Here is a 17377-nt window from a genome sequence, read left to right as displayed (position 1 = left end):
AAATAAAAGTCACCAGGCCAGGTTCCTGATGTCAGTTTGCAGGAGGCACTTGGCACTGTCAAACCAGCCACAGTTGCCTTGGGTGGTACTTTCGGTCTGGGAGGCATCCTGATCCGTGCGGAATTTCAGCAGGCAGTCGGCCACTCCGTCCACCGGTACCCTGAAAAGAATGTTGGCCTTTCCCCAGAGAAACAAAAGTCACCAGGCCAGGTTCCTGATGTCAGTTTGCAGGTGGCACTTGGCAATGTCAAACCAGACGCAGTTGCCTGTGGGGGCACCTTGCAACTGGGATGTATCCTCATCCGTGCGGAATTTCAGCAGGCAGCCGGACACTCCGGCCACTCTGGGCCCAGGACAAGAATGATGGCCTTTCCCCAGAGAAACAAAAGTCACCAGGCCAGGTTCCTGATGTCAGTTTGCAGGAGGCACTTGGCACTGTCAAACCAGCCACAGTTGCCTCTGGTGGTACTTTCGGTCTGGGAGGTATCCTGATCCATTTGGAATTTCAGCAGGCAGCCGGCCACTCCGGGCCACCAAGCCCTGGACATGAACCATGGCCTTTCCCCAGAGAAACAAAAGTCACCAGTCCAGGTTCCTGATGTCAGTTTGCAGGAGGCACTTGGCACTGTCAAACCAGCCGCAGTTGCCTGTGGGGGCACCTTGCATCTGGGAGGTATCCTGATCCTTTTGGAATTTCAGCAGGCAGCCTGCCAGTCCGGGCCACCGGGACCCGGACAAGAATAATGGCCTTTCCCCAGACAAACAAAAGTCACCAGGCCAGGTTCCTGATGTCAGTTTGCAGGTGGCACTTGGCACTGTCAAACCAGATGCAGTTGCCTGTGGGGGCACCTTGCAACTGGGATGTATCCTCATCCGTGCGGAATTTCAGCAGGCAGCCGGCCACTCCTGGCCACAAGGCCCTGGACATGAACCATGGCCTTTCCCCAGAGAAACAAAAGTCAGCAGGCCAGGTTGCTGATGTCAGTTTGCAGGAGGCACTTGGCACTGTCAAACCAGCCACAGTTGCCTTGGGTGGTACTTTCGGTCTGGGAGGCATCCTGATCCGTGTGGAATTTCAGCAGGCAGCCGGCCACTCCGGGCCACCAGGCCCTGGACATGAACCATGGCTTTTTCCCAGAGAAACAAAAGTCACCAGGCCAGGTTCCTGATGTCAGTTTGCAGAAGGCACTTGGCAGTGTCAAACCAGCCACAGTTGCCTGTGGTGGCACCTTCCATCTCGGCGGCATCCTGATCCATGCAGAATTTCAGCAGGCAGCCGGCCACTCCGGGCTCCCAGGCCATGGACATGAACCATGGCCTTTCCCCAGAGAAACAAAAGTCACCAGGCCAGGTTCCTGATGTCAGTTTGCAGGAGGCACTTGGCAGTGTCAAACCAGCCACAGTTACCTGTGGGGGCACCTTTCATCTGGGAGGTATCCTCAACCGTGAGGAATTTCAGCAGGCAGCCGGCCACTCCAGGCCGCGGGGCACTGGACACGAATGATGGCCTTTACCCAGAGAAATAAAAGTCACCAGGCCAGGTTCCTGATGTCAGTTTGCAGGAGGCACTTGGCACTGTCAAACCAGCCACAGTTGCCTGTGGGGGCACCTTTCATCTGGGAGGCCTCCTGATCCATGTGGAATTTCAGCAGGCAGCCTGCCACTCGAGCCACCGGGCCCTGGAGAGGAACGATGGCCTTTCCCCAGAGAAACAGAACTTAGCAGGCCAGGTCGCTGATGTCTGTTTGCAGGAGGCACTTGGCACTGTCAAACCAGCCACATTTGCCTTGGGTGGTACTTTCGGTCTGGGAGTCATCCTGATCCGTGCGGAATTTCAGCAGGCAGCCGGCCACTCCGGGCCACCGTACCCTGGAAAAGAATGATGGCCTTTACACACAGAAACAAAAGTCACCAGGCCAGGTTCCTGATGTCAGTTTGCAGGAGGCACTTGGCACTGTCAAACCAGACGCAGTTGCCTGTGGGGGCATTTTTCATCTGGGAGGCATCCTGATCCATGCGGAATTTCAGCAGGCAGCCGGCCACTCCGAGCCCCCAGGCCCTGGACATGAAACATGGCCTTTCCCCAGAGAAACAAAAGTCACCAGGCCAGGTTCCTGATGTCAGTTTGCAGGAGGCACTTGGCACTGTCAAACCTGACGCAGTTTCCTCTGGGGGCATTTTTCATCTGGGAGACATCCTGATCCATATGGAATTTCAGCAGGCAGCCGGCCACTCCGGGCTACCAGGCCCTGGACATGAACCATGGCCTTTCCCCTGAGAAACAAAAGTCAGCAGGCCAGGTTCCTGATGTCAGTTTGCAGGAGGCACTTGGCACTGTCAAACCAGCCACAGTTACTTGTGGGGGCACCTTTCATCTGGGAGGTATCCTCAACCGTGAGGAATTTCAGCAGGCAGCCGGCCACTCCAGGCCGCGGGGCACTGGACACGAATGATGGCCTTTCCCCAGAGAAATAAAAGTCACCAGGCCAGGTTCCTGATGTCAGTTTGCAGGAGGCACTTGGCACTGTCAAACCAGCCACAGTTGCCTTGGGTGGTACTTTCGGTCTGGGAGGCATCCTGATCCGTGCGGAATTTCAGCAGGCAGCCGGCCACTCCGTCCACCGGTACCCGGAAAAGAATGTTGGCCTTTCCCCAGAGAAACAAAAGTCACCAGGCCAGGTTCCTGATGTCAGTTTGCAGGTGGCACTTGGCACTGTCAAACCAGACGCAGTTGCCTGTGGGGGCACCTTGCAACTGGGATGTATCCTCATCCGTGCGGAATTTCAGCAGGCAGCCGGCCAATCCTGGCCACAAGGCCCTGGACATGAACCATGGCCTTTCCCCAGAGAAACAAAAAACACCAGGCCAGGTTCCTGATGTCAGTTTGCAGGAGGCACTTGGCACTGTCAAACCAGACGCAGTTGCCTGTGGGGGCACCTTGCAACTGGGATGTATCCTCATCCGTGCGGAATTTCAGCAGGCAGCCGGCCACTCCTGGCCACAAGGCCCTGGACATGAACCATGGCCTTTCCCCAGAGAAACAAAAGTCACCAGGCCAGGTTCCTGATGTCAGTTTGCAGGAGGCACTTGGCACTGTCAAACCAGCCACAGTTGCCTGTGGGGGCACCTTGCAACTGGCATGTATCCTCATCCGTGCGGAATTTCAGCAGGCAGCCGGCCACTCCTGGCCACAAGGCCCTGGACCTGAACCATGGCCTTTACCCAGAGAAACAAAAGTCACCAGGCCAGGTTCCTGATGTCAGTTTGCAGGAGGCACTTGGCACTGTCAAACCAGCCGCAGTTGCCTTGGGTGGTACTTTCGGTCTGGGAGGCATCCTGATCCGTGCAGAATTTCAGCAGGCAGTCGGCCACTCCGTCCACCGGTACCCGGAAAAGAATGTTGGCCTTTCCCCAGAGAAACAAAAGTCACCAGGCCAGGTTCCTGATGTCAGTTTGCAGGTGGCACTTGGCACTGTCAAACCAGCCACAGTTGCCTGTGGGGGCACCTTTCATCTGGGAGGCATCCTGATCCATGTGGAATTTCAGCAGGCAGCCTGCCACTCGAGCCACCGGGCCCTGGAGAGGAACGATGGCCTTTCCCCAGAGAAACAGAACTCAGCAGGCCAGGTCGCTGATGTCTGTTTGCAGGAGGCACTTGGCACTGTCAAACCAGCCACATTTGCCTTGGGTGGTACTTTCGGTCTGGGAGGCATCCTGATCCGTGCGGAATTTCAGCAGGCAGCCGGCCACTCCGGGCCACCGTACCCTGGAAAAGAATGATGGCCTTTACACACAGAAACAAAAGTCACCAGGCCAGGTTCCTGATGTCAGTTTGCAGGAGGCACTTGGCACTGTCAAACCAGACGCAGTTGCCTGTGGGGGCATTTTTCATCTGGGAGGCACCCTGATCCATGCGGAATTTCAGCAGGCAGCCGGCCACTCCGAGCCCCCAGGCCCTGGACATGAACCATGGCCTTTCCCCAGAGAAACAAAAGTCACCAGGCCAGGTTCCTGATGTCAGTTTGCAGGAGGCACTTGGCACTGTCAAACCTGACGCAGTTTCCTCTGGGGGCATTTTTCATCTGGGAGGCATCCTGATCCATATGGAATTTCAGCCGGCAGCCTGCCACTCTGGGGCCCCCAGGCCATGGACATGAACCATGGACTTTCCCCAGAGAAACAAAAGTCACCAGGCCAGGTTCCTGATGTCAGTTTGCAGGAGGCACTTGGCACTGTCAAACCAGCCACAGTTACTTGTGGGGGCACCTTTCATCTGGGAGGTATCCTCAACCGTGAGGAATTTCAGCAGGCAGCCGGCCACTCCAGGCCGCGGGGCACTGGACACGAATGATGGCCTTTCCCCAGAGAAATAAAAGTCACCAGGCCAGGTTCCTGATGTCAGTTTGCAGGAGGCACTTGGCACTGTCAAACCAGCCACAGTTGCCTTGGGTGGTACTTTCGGTCTGGGAGGCATCCTGATCCGTGCGGAATTTCAGCAGGCAGTCGGCCACTCCGTCCACCGGTACCCTGAAAAGAATGTTGGCCTTTCCCCAGAGAAACAAAAGTCACCGGGCCAGGTTCCTGATGTCAGTTGGCAGGTGGCACTTGGCACTGTCAAACCAGACGCAGTTGCCTGTGGGGGCACCTTGCAACTGGGATGTATCCTCATCCGTGCGGAATTTCAGCAGGCAGCCGGCCACTCCTGGCCACAAGGCCCTGGACATGAACCATGGCCTTTCCCCAGAGAAACAAAAGTCACCAGGCCAGGTTCCTGATGTCAGTTTGCAGGAGGCACTTGGCACTGTCAAACCAGACGCAGTTGCCTGTGGGGGCATTTTTCATCTGGGAGGCATCCTGATCCACGTGGAATTTCAGCAGGCAGCCGGACACTCCGGCCACTCTGGGCCCCGGACAAGAATGATGGCCTTTCCCCAGAGAAACAAAAGTCACCAGGCCAGGTTCCTGATGTCAGTTTGCAGGAGGCACTTGGCACTGTCAAACCAGCCACAGTTGCCTCTGGTGGTACTTTCGGTCTGGGAGGTATCCTGATCCATTTGGAATTTCAGCAGGCAGCCGGCCACTCCGGGCCACCAAGCCCTGGACATGAACCATGGCCTTTCCCCTGAGAAACAAAAGTCACCAGTCCAGGTTCCTGATGTCAGTTTGCAGGAGGCACTTGGCACTGTCAAACCAGCCGCAGTTGCCTGTGGGGGCACCTTGCATCTGGGAGGTATCCTGATCCTTTTGGAATTTCAGCAGGCAGCCTGCCACACCGGGCCACCGGGACCCGGACAAGAATAATGGCCTTTCCCCAGACAAACAAAAGTCACCAGGCCAGGTTCCTGATGTCAGTTTGCAGGTGGCACTTGGCACTGTCAAACCAGACGCAGTTGCCTGTGGGGGCACCTTGCAACTGGGATGTATCCTCATCCGTGCGGAATTTCAGCAGGCAGCCGGCCACTCCTGGCCACAAGGCCCTGGACATGAACCATGGCCTTTCCCCTGAGAAACAAAAGTCACCAGGCCAGGTTCCTGATGTCAGTTTGCAGGAGGCACTTGGCACTGTCAAACCAGCCACAGTTGCCTTGGGTGGTACTTTCGGTCTGGGAGGCATCCTGATCCGTGCGGAATTTCAGCAGGCAGCCGGCCACTCCGGGCCACCAGGCCCTGGACATGAACCATGGCTTTTCCCCAGAGAAACAAAAGTCACCAGGCCAGGTTCCTGATGTCAGTTTGCAGGAGGCACTTGGCACTGTCAAACCAGCCACAGTTGCCTGTGGTGGTACTTTCGATCTGGGAGGTATCCTGATCCGTTTGGAATTTCAGCAGGCAGCCTCTCACTCGAGCCACCGGGCCCTGGACATGAACCATGGCCTTTCCCCAGAGAAACAGAACTCAGCAGGCCAGGTCGCTGATGTCTGTTTGCAGGAGGCACTTGGCACTGTCAAACCAGCCACAGTTGCCTTGGGTGGTACTTTCGGTCTGGGAGGCATCCTGATCCTTTTGGAATTTCAGCAGGCAGCCGGCCACTCCGGGCCACCGTACTCCGGAAAAGAATCATGGCCTTTCCCCAGAGAAACAAAAGTCACCAGGCCAGGTTCCTGATGTCAGTTTGCAGGAGGCACTTGGCACTGTCAAACCTGACGCAGTTGCCTCTGGTGGTACCTTTCATCTGGGCGGCATCCTGGTCCGTTCGGAATTTCAGCAGGCAGCCGGCCACTCCAGGACACCAGGCTCAGGATATCAACCATGGCCTTTCCCCAGAGAAACAAAAGTCACCAGGCCAGGTTCCAGATGTCAGTTGGCAGGAGGCACTTGGCACTGTCAAACCAGCCACAGGTGCCTGTGGGGGCATTTTTCATGTGGGAGGCATCCTGATCCATGCGGAATTTCAGCAGGCAGCCGGCCACTCCGAGCCCCCAGGCCCTGGAGAGGAACGATGGCCTTTCCCCAGAGAAACAGAACTCAGCAGGCTAGGTCGCTGATGTCTGTTTGCAGGAGGCACTTGGCACTGACAAACCAGCCACATTTGCCTTGGGTGGTACTTTCGGTCTGGGAGGCATCCTGATCCGTGCGGAATTTCAGCAGGCAGCCCGCCACTCCGGGCCACCGTACCCCGGAAAAGAATCATGGCCTTTACACACAGAAACAAAAGTCACCAGGCCAGGTTCCTGATGTCAGTTTGCAGGAGTCACTTGGCACTGTCAAACCAGACGCAGTTGCCTGTGGGGGCATTTTTCATCTGGGAGGCATCCTGATCCATGCGGAATTTCAGCAGGCAGCCGGCCACTCCGAGCCCCCAGGCCCTGGACATGAACCATGGCCTTTCCCCAGAGAAACAAAAGTCACCAGGCCAGGTTCCTGATGTCAGTTTGCAGGAGGCACTTGGCACTGTCAAACCTGACGCAGTTTCCTCTGGGGGCATTTTTCATCTGGGAGGCGTCCTGATCCGTGTGGAATTTCAGCAGGCAGCCCGCCACTCCGGGCCACCGTACCCCGGAAAAGAATCATGGCCTTTCCCCTGAGAAACAAAAGTCACCAGGCCAGGTTCCTGATGTCAGTTTGCAGGAGGCACTTGGCACTGTCAAACCAGCCGCAGTTGCCTTGGGTGGTACTTTCGGTCTGGGAGGCATCCTGATCCGTGCAGAATTTCAGCAGGCAGTCGGCCACTCCGTCCACCGGTACCCGGAAAAGAATGTTGGCCTTTCCCCAGAGAAACAAAAGTCACCAGGCCAGGTTCCTGATGTCAGTTTGCAGGTGGCACTTGGCACTGTCAAACCAGCCACAGTTGCCTGTGGGGGCACCTTTCATCTGGGAGGCATCCTGATCCATGTGGAATTTCAGCAGGCAGCCTGCCACTCGAGCCACCGGGCCCTGGAGAGGAACGATGGCCTTTCCCCAGAGAAACAGAACTCAGCAGGCCAGGTCGCTGATGTCTGTTTGCAGGAGGCACTTGGCACTGTCAAACCAGCCACATTTGCCTTGGGTGGTACTTTCGGTCTGGGAGTCATCCTGATCCGTGCGGAATTTCAGCAGGCAGCCCGCCACTCCGGGCCACCGTACCCTGGAAAAGAATGATGGCCTTTACACACAGAAACAAAAGTCACCAGGCCAGGTTCCTGATGTCAGTTTGCAGGAGTCACTTGGCACTGTCAAACCAGACGCAGTTGCCCGTGGGGGCATTTTTCATCTGGGAGGCATCCTGATCCATGCGGAATTTCAGCAGGCAGCCGGCCACTCCGAGCCCCCAGGCCCTGGACATGAAACATGGCCTTTCCCCAGAGAAACAAAAGTCACCAGGCCAGGTTCCTGATGTCAGTTTGCAGGAGGCACTTGGCACTGTCAAACCTGATGCAGTTTCCTCTGTGGGCATTTTTCATCTGGGAGGCATCCTGATCCATATGGAATTTCAGCAGGCAGCCGGCCACTCCGGGCTACCAGGCCCTGGACATGAACCATGGCCTTTCCCCTGAGAAACAAAAGTCACCAGGCCAGGTTCCTGATGTCAGTTTGCAGGAGGCACTTGGCACTGTCAAACCAGCCACAGTTACTTGTGGGGGCACTTTTCATCTGGGAGGTATCCTCAACCGTGAGGAATTTCAGCAGGCAGCCGGCCACTCCAGGCCGCGGGGCACTGGACACGAATGATGGCCTTTCCCCAGAGAAATAAAAGTCACCAGGCCAGGTTCCTGATGTCAGTTTGCAGGAGGCACTTGGCACTGTCAAACCAGCCACAGTTGCCTTGGGTGGTACTTTCGGTCTGGGAGGCATCCTGATCCGTGCGGAATTTCAGCAGGCAGTCGGCCACTCCGTCCACCGGTACCCTGAAAAGAATGTTGGCCTTTCCCCAGAGAAACAAAAGTCACCAGGCCAGGTTCCTGATGTCAGTTTGCAGGTGGCACTTGGCCCTGTCAAACCAGACGCAGTTGCCTGTGGGGGCACCTTGCAACTGGGATGTATCCTCATCCGTGCGGAATTTCAGCAGGCAGCCGGCCACTCCTGGCCACAAGGCCCTGGACATGAACCATGGCCTTTCCCCAGAGAAACAAAAGTCACCAGGCCAGGTTCCTGATGTCCGTTTGCAGGAGGCACTTGGCACTGTCAAACCAGACGCAGTTGCCTGTGGGGGCATTTTTCATCTGGGAGGCATCCTGATCCACGTGGAATTTCAGCAGGCAGCCGGACACTCCGGCCACTCTGGGCCCCGGACAAGAATGATGGCCTTTCCCCAGAGAAACAAAAGTCACCAGGCCAGGTTCCTGATGTCAGTTTGCAGGAGGCACTTGGCACTGTCAAACCAGCCACAGTTGCCTCTGGTGGTACTTTCGGTCTGGGAGGTATCCTGATCCATTTGGAATTTCAGCAGGCAGCCGGCCACTCCGGGCCACCAAGCCCTGGACATGAACCATGGCCTTTCCCCAGAGAAACAAAAGTCACCAGTCCAGGTTCCTGATGTCAGTTTGCAGGAGGCACTTGGCACTGTCAAACCAGCCGCAGTTGCCTGTGGGGGCACCTTGCATCTGGGAGGTATCCTGATCCTTTTGGAATTTCAGCAGGCAGCCTGCCAGTCCGGGCCACCGGGACCCGGACAAGAATAATGGCCTTTCCCCAGACAAACAAAAGTCACCAGGCCAGGTTCCTGATGTCAGTTTGCAGGTGGCACTTGGCACTGTCAAACCAGACGCAGTTGCCTGTGGGGGCACCTTGCAACTGGGATGTATCCTCATCCGTGCGGAATTTCAGCAGGCAGCTGGCCACTCCTGGCCACAAGGCCCTGGACATGAACCATGGCCTTTCCCCAGAGAAACAAAAGTCACCAGGCCAGGTTCCTGATGTCAGTTTGCAGGAGGCACTTGGCACTGTCAAACCAGCCACAGTTGCCTTGGGTGGTACTTTCGGTCTGGGAGGCATCCTGATCCGTGCGGAATTTCAGCAGGCAGCCGGCCACTCTGGGCCACCAGGCCATGGACATGAACCATGGCTTTTCCCCAGAGAAACAAATGTCACCAGGCCAGGTTCCTGATGTCAGTTTGCAGGAGGCACTTGGCACTGTCAAACCAGCCACAGTTGCCTGTGGTGGTACTTTCGATCTGGGAGGTATCCTGATCCGTTTGGAATTTCAGTAGGCAGCCTCTCACTCGAGCCACCGGGCCCTGGACATGAACCATGGCCTTTCCCCAGAGAAACAGAACTCAGCAGGCCAGGTCGCTGATGTCTGTTTGCAGGAGGCACTTGGCACTGTCAAACCAGCCACAGTTGCCTTGGGTGGTACTTTCGGTCTGGGAGGCATCCTGATCCTTTTGGAATTTCAGCAGGCAGCCGGCCACTCCGGGCCACCGTACTCCGGAAAAGAATCATGGCCTTTCCCCAGAGAAACAAAAGTCACCAGGCCAGGTTCCTGATGTCAGTTTGCAGGAGGCACTTGGCACTGTCAAACCTGACGCAGTTGCCTCTGGTGGTACCTTTCATCTGGGCGGCATCCTGGTCCGTTCGGAATTTCAGCAGGCAGCCGGCCACTCCAGGACACCAGGCTCAGGATATCAACCATCGCCTTTCCCCAGAGAAACAAAAGTCACCAGGCCAGGTTCCAGATGTCAGTTGGCAGGAGGCACTTGGCACTGTCAAACCAGCCACAGGTGCCTGTGGGGGCATTTTTCATGTGGGAGGCATCCTGATCCATGCGGAATTTCAGCAGGCAGCCGGCCACTCCGAGCCCCCAGGCCCTGGAGAGGAACGATGGCCTTTCCCCAGAGAAACAGAACTCAGCAGGCCAGGTCGCTGATGTCTGTTTGCAGGAGGCACTTGGCACTGACAAACCAGCCACATTTGCCTTGGGTGGTACTTTCGGTCTGGGAGGCATCCTGATCCGTGCGGAATTTCAGCAGGCAGCCCGCCACTCCGGGCCACCGTACCCCGGAAAAGAATCATGGCCTTTACACACAGAAACAAAAGTCACCAGGCCAGGTTCCTGATGTCAGTTTGCAGGAGTCACTTGGCACTGTCAAACCAGACGCAGTTGCCTGTGGGGGCATTTTTCATCTGGGAGGCATCCTGATCCATGCGGAATTTCAGCAGGCAGCCGGCCACTCCGAGCCCCCAGGCCCTGGACATGAACCATGGCCTTTCCCCAGAGAAACAAAAGTCAGCAGGCCAGGTTCCTGATGTCAGTTTGCAGGAGGCACTTGGCAGTGTCAAACCAACCACAGTTGCCTGTGGTGGCACCTTCCATGTCGGCGGCATCCTGATCCATGCAGAATTTCAGCAGGCAGCCGGCCACTCCGGGCCCCCAGGCCATGGACATGAACCATGGACTTTCCCCAGAGAAACAAAAGTCACCAGGCCAGGTTCCTGATGTCAGTTTGCAGGAGGCACTTGGCACTGTCAAACCAGACGCAGTTACCTGTGGGGGCACCTTTCATCTGGGAGGTATCCTCAACCGTGAGGAATTTCAGCAGGCAGCCGGCCACTCCAGGCCGCGGGGCACTGGACACGAATGATGGCCTTTACCCAGAGAAATAAAAGTCACCAGGCCAGGTTCCTGATGTCAGTTTGCAGGAGGCACTTGGCACTGTCAAACCAGCCACAGTTGCCTGTGGGGGCACCTTTCATCTGGGAGGCCTCCTGATCCATGTGGAATTTCAGCAGGCAGCCTGCCACTCGAGCCACCGGGCCCTGGAGAGGAACCATGGCCTTTCCCCAGAGAAACAGAACTCAGCAGGCCAGGTCGCTGATGTCTGTTTGCAGGAGGCACTTGGCACTGTCAAACCAGCCACAGTTGCCTTGGGTGGTACTTTCGGTCTGGGAGGCATCCTGATCCTTTTGGAATTTCAGCAGGCAGCCGGCCACTCCGGGCCACCGTACCCCGGAAAAGAATCATGGCCTTTCCCCAGAGAAACAAAAGTCACCAGGCCAGGTTCCTGATGTCAGTTTGCAGGAGGCACTTGGCACTGTCAAACCAGACGCAGTTGCCTCTGGTGGTACCTTTCATCTGGGCGGCATCCTGGTCCGTCCAGAATTTCAGCAGGCTGCCGGCCACTCCAGGACACCAGGCTCAGGATATAAACCATGGCCTTTCCCCAGAGAAACAAAAGTCACCAGGCCAGGTTCCAGATGTCAGTTGGCAGGAGGCACTTGGCACTGTCAAACCAGCCACAGGTGCCTGTGGGGGAATTTTTCATGTGGGAGGCATCCTGATCCATGCGGAATTTCAGCAGCCAGCCGGCCACTCCGAGCCACCAGGCCCTGGACATGAACCATGGCCTTTCCCCAGAGAAACAAAAGTCACCAGGTCAGGTTCCTGATGTCAGTTTGCAGGAGGCACTTGGCACTGTCAAACCTGACTCAGTTTCCTCTGGGGGCATTTTTCATCTGGGAGGCATCCTGATCCATGTGGAATTTCAGCAGGCAGCCGGCCACTCCGGGCTACCAGGCCCTGGACATGAACCATGGCCTTTCCCCAGAGAAACAAAAGTCACCAGGCCAGGTTCCTGATGTCAGTTTGCAGGAGGCACTTGGCAGTGTCAAACCAGCCACAGTTGCCTGTGGTGGCACCTTCCATCTCGGCGGCATCCGGATCCATGCAGAATTTCAGCAGGCAGCCGGCCACTCCGAGCCCCCAGGCCCTGGACATGAACAATGGCCTTTCCCCAGAGAAACAAAAGTCAGCAGGCCAGGTTCCTGATGTCAGTTTGCAGGAGGCACTTGGCACTGTCAAACCAGCCACAGTTACCTGTGGGGGCACCTTTCATCTGGGAGGTATCCTCAACCGTGAGGAATTTCAGCAGGCAGCCGGCCACTCCAGGCCGCGGGGCACTGGACACGAATGAGGGCCTTTACCCAGAGAAATAAAAGTCACCAGGCCAGGTTCCTGATGTCAGTTTGCAGGAGGCACTTGGCACTGTCAAACCAGCCACAGTTGCCTGTGGTGGCACCTTTCATCTGGGAGGCATCCTGATCCATGTGGAATTTCAGCAGGCAGCCTGCCACTCGAGCCACCGGGCCCTGGAGAGGAACGATGGCCTTTCCCCAGAGAAACAGAACTCAGCAGGCCAGGTTCCTGATGTCAGTTTGCAGGAGGCACTTGGCACTGTCAAACCAGCCACATTTGCCTTGGGTGGTACTTTCGGTCTGGGAGGCATCCTGATCCGTGTGGAATTTCAGCAGGCAGCCGGACACTCCGGGCCACCGTACCCTGGAAAAGAATGATGGCCTTTCCCCAGAGAAACAAAAGTCACCAGGCCAGGTTCCTGATGTCAGTTTGCAGGAGTCACTTGGCACTGTCAAACCAGACGCAGTTGCCTGTGGGGGCATTTTTCATGTGGGAGGCATCCTGATCCATGCGGAATTTCAGCAGGCAGCCGGCCACTCCGAGCCCCCAGGCCCTGGACATGAACCATGGCCTTTCCCCAGAGAAACAAAAGTCACCAGGCCAGGTTCCTGATGTCAGTTTGCAGGAGGCACTTGGCACTGTCAAACCTGACGCAGTTTCCTCTGGGGGCATTTTTCATCTGGGAGGCATCCTGATCCGTGTGGAATTTCAGCAGGCAGCCGGCCACTCCGGGCCAGCGGGCCCTGGAGAGGAACGATGGCCTTTCCCCTGAGAAACAAAAGTCACCCGGCCAGGTTCCTGATGTCAGTTTGCAGGAGGCACTTGGCAGTGTCAAACCAGCCACAGTTGCCTGTGGTGGCACCTTCCATCTCGGCGGCATCCTGATCCATGCAGAATTTCAGCAGGCAGCCGGCCACTCCGGGCCCCCAGGCCATGGACATGAACCATGGACTTTCCCCAGAGAAACAAAAGTCACCAGGCCAGGTTCCTGATGTCAGTTTGCAGGAGGCACTTGGCAGTGTCAAACCAGCCACAGTTACCTGTGGGGGCACCTTTCATCTGGGAGGTATCCTCAACCGTGAGGAATTTCAGCAGGCAGCCTCTCACTCGAGCCACCGGGCCCTGGACATGAACCATGGCCTTTCCCCAGAGAAACAGAACTCAGCAGGCCAGGTCGCTGATGTCTGTTTGCAGGAGGCACTTGGCACTGTCAAACCAGCCACAGTTGCCTTGGGTGGTACTTTCGGTCTGGGAGGCATCCTGATCCTTTTGGAATTTCAGCAGGCAGCCGGCCACTCCGGGCCACCGTACTCCGGAAAAGAATCATGGCCTTTCCCCAGAGAAACAAAAGTCACCAGGCCAGGTTCCTGATGTCAGTTTGCAGGAGGCACTTGGCACTGTCAAACCTGACGCAGTTGCCTCTGGTGGTACCTTTCATCTGGGCGGCATCCTGGTCCGTTCGGAATTTCAGCAGGCAGCCGGCCACTCCAGGACACCAGGCTCAGGATATCAACCATGGCCGTTCCCCAGAGAAACAAAAGTCACCAGGCCAGGTTCCAGATGTCAGTTGGCAGGAGGCACTTGGCACTGTAAAACCAGCCACAGGTGCCTGTGGGGGCATTTTTCATGTGGGAGGCATCCTGATCCATGCGGAATTTCAGCAGGCAGCCGGCCACTCCGAGCCCCCAGGCCCTGGAGAGGAACGATGGCCTTTCCCCAGAGAAACAGAACTCAGCAGGCCAGGTCGCTGATGTCTGTTTGCAGGAGGCACTTGGCACTGACAAACCAGCCACATTTGCCTTGGGTGGTACTTTCGGTCTGGGAGGCATCCTGATCCGTGCGGAATTTCAGCAGGCAGCCCGCCACTCCGGGCCACCGTACCCCGGAAAAGAATCATGGCCTTTACACACAGAAACAAAAGTCACCAGGCCAGGTTCCTGATGTCAGTTTGCAGGAGTCACTTGGCACTGTCAAACCAGACGCAGTTGCCTGTGGGGGCATTTTTCATCTGGGAGGCATCCTGATCCATGCGGAATTTCAGCAGGCAGCCGGCCACTCCGAGCCCCCAGGCCCTGGACATGAACCATGGCCTTTCCCCAGAGAAACAAAAGTCAGCAGGCCAGGTTCCTGATGTCAGTTTGCAGGAGGCACTTGGCAGTGTCAAACCAACCACAGTTCCCTGTGGTGGCACCTTCCATGTCGGCGGCATCCTGATCCATGCAGAATTTCAGCAGGCAGCCGGCCACTCCGGGCCCCCAGGCCATGGACATGAACCATGGACTTTCCCCAGAGAAACAAAAGTCACCAGGCCAGGTTCCTGATGTCAGTTTGCAGGAGGCACTTGGCACTGTCAAACCAGACGCAGTTACCTGTGGGGGCACCTTTCATCTGGGAGGTATCCTCAACCGTGAGGAATTTCAGCAGGCAGCCGGCCACTCCAGGCCGTGGGGCACTGGACACGAATGATGGCCTTTACCCAGAGAAATAAAAGTCACCAGGCCAGGTTCCTGATGTCAGTTTGCAGGAGGCACTTGGCACTGTCAAACCAGCCACAGTTGCCTGTGGGGGCACCTTTCATCTGGGAGGCCTCCTGATCCATGTGGAATTTCAGCAGGCAGCCTGCCACTCGAGCCACCGGGCCCTGGAGAGGAACCATGGCCTTTCCCCAGAGAAACAGAACTCAGCAGGCCAGGTCGCTGATGTCTGTTTGCAGGAGGCACTTGGCACTGTCAAACCAGCCACAGTTGCCTTGGGTGGTACTTTCGGTCTGGGAGGCATCCTGATCCTTTTGGAATTTCAGCAGGCAGCCGGCCACTCCGGGCCACCGTACCCCGGAAAAGAATGATGGCCTTTCCCCAGAGAAACAAAAGTCACCAGGCCAGGTTCCTGATGTCAGTTTGCAGGAGTCACTTGGCACTGTCAAACCAGACGCAGTTGCCTGTGGGGGCATTTTTCATGTGGGAGGCATCCTGATCCATGCGGAATTTCAGCAGGCAGCCGGCCACTCCGAGCCCCCAGGCCCTGGACATGAACCATGGCCTTTCCCCAGAGAAACAAAAGTCACCAGGCCAGGTTCCTGATGTCAGTTTGCAGGAGGCACTTGGCACTGTCAAACCTGACGCAGTTTCCTCTGGGGGCATTTTTCATCTGGGAGGCATCCTTATCCGTGTGGAATTTCAGCAGGCAGCCGGCCACTCCGGGCCAGCGGGCCCTGGAGAGGAACGATGGCCTTTCCCCTGAGAAACAAAAGTCACCCGGCCAGGTTCCTGATGTCAGTTTGCAGGAGGCACTTGGCAGTGTCAAACCAGCCACAGTTGCCTCTGGGGGCACCTTCCATCTCGGCGGCATCCTGATCCATGCAGAATTTCAGCAGGCAGCCGGCCACTCCGGGCCCCCAGGCCATGGACATGAACCATGGACTTTCCCCAGAGAAACAAAAGTCACCAGGCCAGGTTCCTGATGTCAGTTTGCAGGAGGCACTTGGCAGTGTCAAACCAGCCACAGTTACCTGTGGGGGCACCTTTCATCTGGGAGGTATCCTCAACCGTGAGGAATTTCAGCAGGCAGCCGGCCACTCGAGCCACCGGGCCCTGGAGAGGAACGATGGCCTTTCCCCAGAGAAACAGAACATAGCAGGCCAGCTCGCTGATGTCTGTTTGCAGGAGGCACTTGGCACTGTCAAACCAGCCACAGTTGCCTTGGGTGGTACTTTCGGTCTGGGAGGCATCCTGATCCTTTTGGAATTTCAGCAGGCAGCCGGCCACTCCGTCCACCGGTACCCGGAAAAGAATGTTGGCCTTTCCCCAGAGAAACAAAAGTCACCAGGCCAGGTTCCTGATGTTAGTTTACAGGAGGCACTTGGCACTGTCAAACCAGCCGCAGTTGCCTGTGGGGGCACCTTGCGTCTGGGAGGTATCCTGATCTGTGAGGAATTTCAGCAGGCAGCCTTCCACTCCAGGCCACCGGGACCCGGACAAGAATAATGGCCTTTCCCCAGACAAACAAAAGTCACCAGGCCAGGTTCCTGATGTCAGTTTGCAGGTGGCACTTGGCACTGTCAAACCAGACGCAGTTGCCTGTGGGGGCACCTTGCAACTGGGCTGTATCCTCATCCGTGCGGAATTTCAGCAGGCAGCTGGCCACTCCGGGCCACAAGGCCCTGGACATGAATGATGGCCTTTCCCCAGACAAACAAAAGTCACCAGGCCAGGTTCCTGATGTCAGTTTGCAGGAGGCACTTGGCACTGTCAAACCAGCCACAGTTGCCTGTGGGGGCACCTTTCATCTGGGAGGCCTCCTGATCCATGTGGAATTTCAGCAGGCAGCCTGCCACTCCTGGCCACAAGGCCCTGGACATGAACCATGGCCTTTCCCCAGAGAAACAAAAGTCACCAGGCCAGGTTCCTGATGTCAGTTTGCAGGAGGCACTTGGCACTGTCAAACCAGCCACAGTTACCTGTGGGGGCACCTTTCATCTGGGAGGTATCCTCAACCTTGGGGAATTTCAGCAGGCAGCCGGCCACTCCAGGCCGCGGGGCACTGGACACGAATGATGGCCTTTACCCAGAGAAACAAAAGTCACAAGGCCAGGTTCCTGATGTCAGTTGGCAGGAGGCACTTGGCACTGTCAAACCAGCCACAGTTGCCTGTGGGGGCACCTTTCATCTGGGAGGCCTCCTGATCCATGTGGAATTTCAGCAGGCAGCCTGCCACTCGAGCCACCGGGCCCTGGAGAGGAACGATGGCCTTTCCCCAGAGAAACAGAACTCAGCAGGCCAGGTCGCTGATGTCTGTTTGCAGGAGGCACTTGGCACTGTCAAACCAGCCACAGTTGCCTTGGGTGGTACTTTCGGTCTGGGAGGCATCCTGATCCTTTTGGAATTTCAGCAGGCAGTCGGCCACTCCGTCCACCGGTACCCTGAAAAGAATGTTGGCCTTTCCCCAGAGAAACAAAAGTCACCAGGCCAGGTTCCTGATGTCAGTTTGCAGGTGGCACTTGGCACTGTCAAACCAGACGCAGTTGCCTGTGGGGGCACCTTGCAACTGGGA

The sequence above is a fragment of the Passer domesticus genome, chromosome 1 (genome assembly GCF_036417665.1).
Source record: "Passer domesticus isolate bPasDom1 chromosome 1, bPasDom1.hap1, whole genome shotgun sequence".
Lineage (NCBI taxonomy): Eukaryota > Metazoa > Chordata > Aves > Passeriformes > Passeridae > Passer > Passer domesticus.
This window is presented reverse-complemented; position numbering follows the sequence as displayed.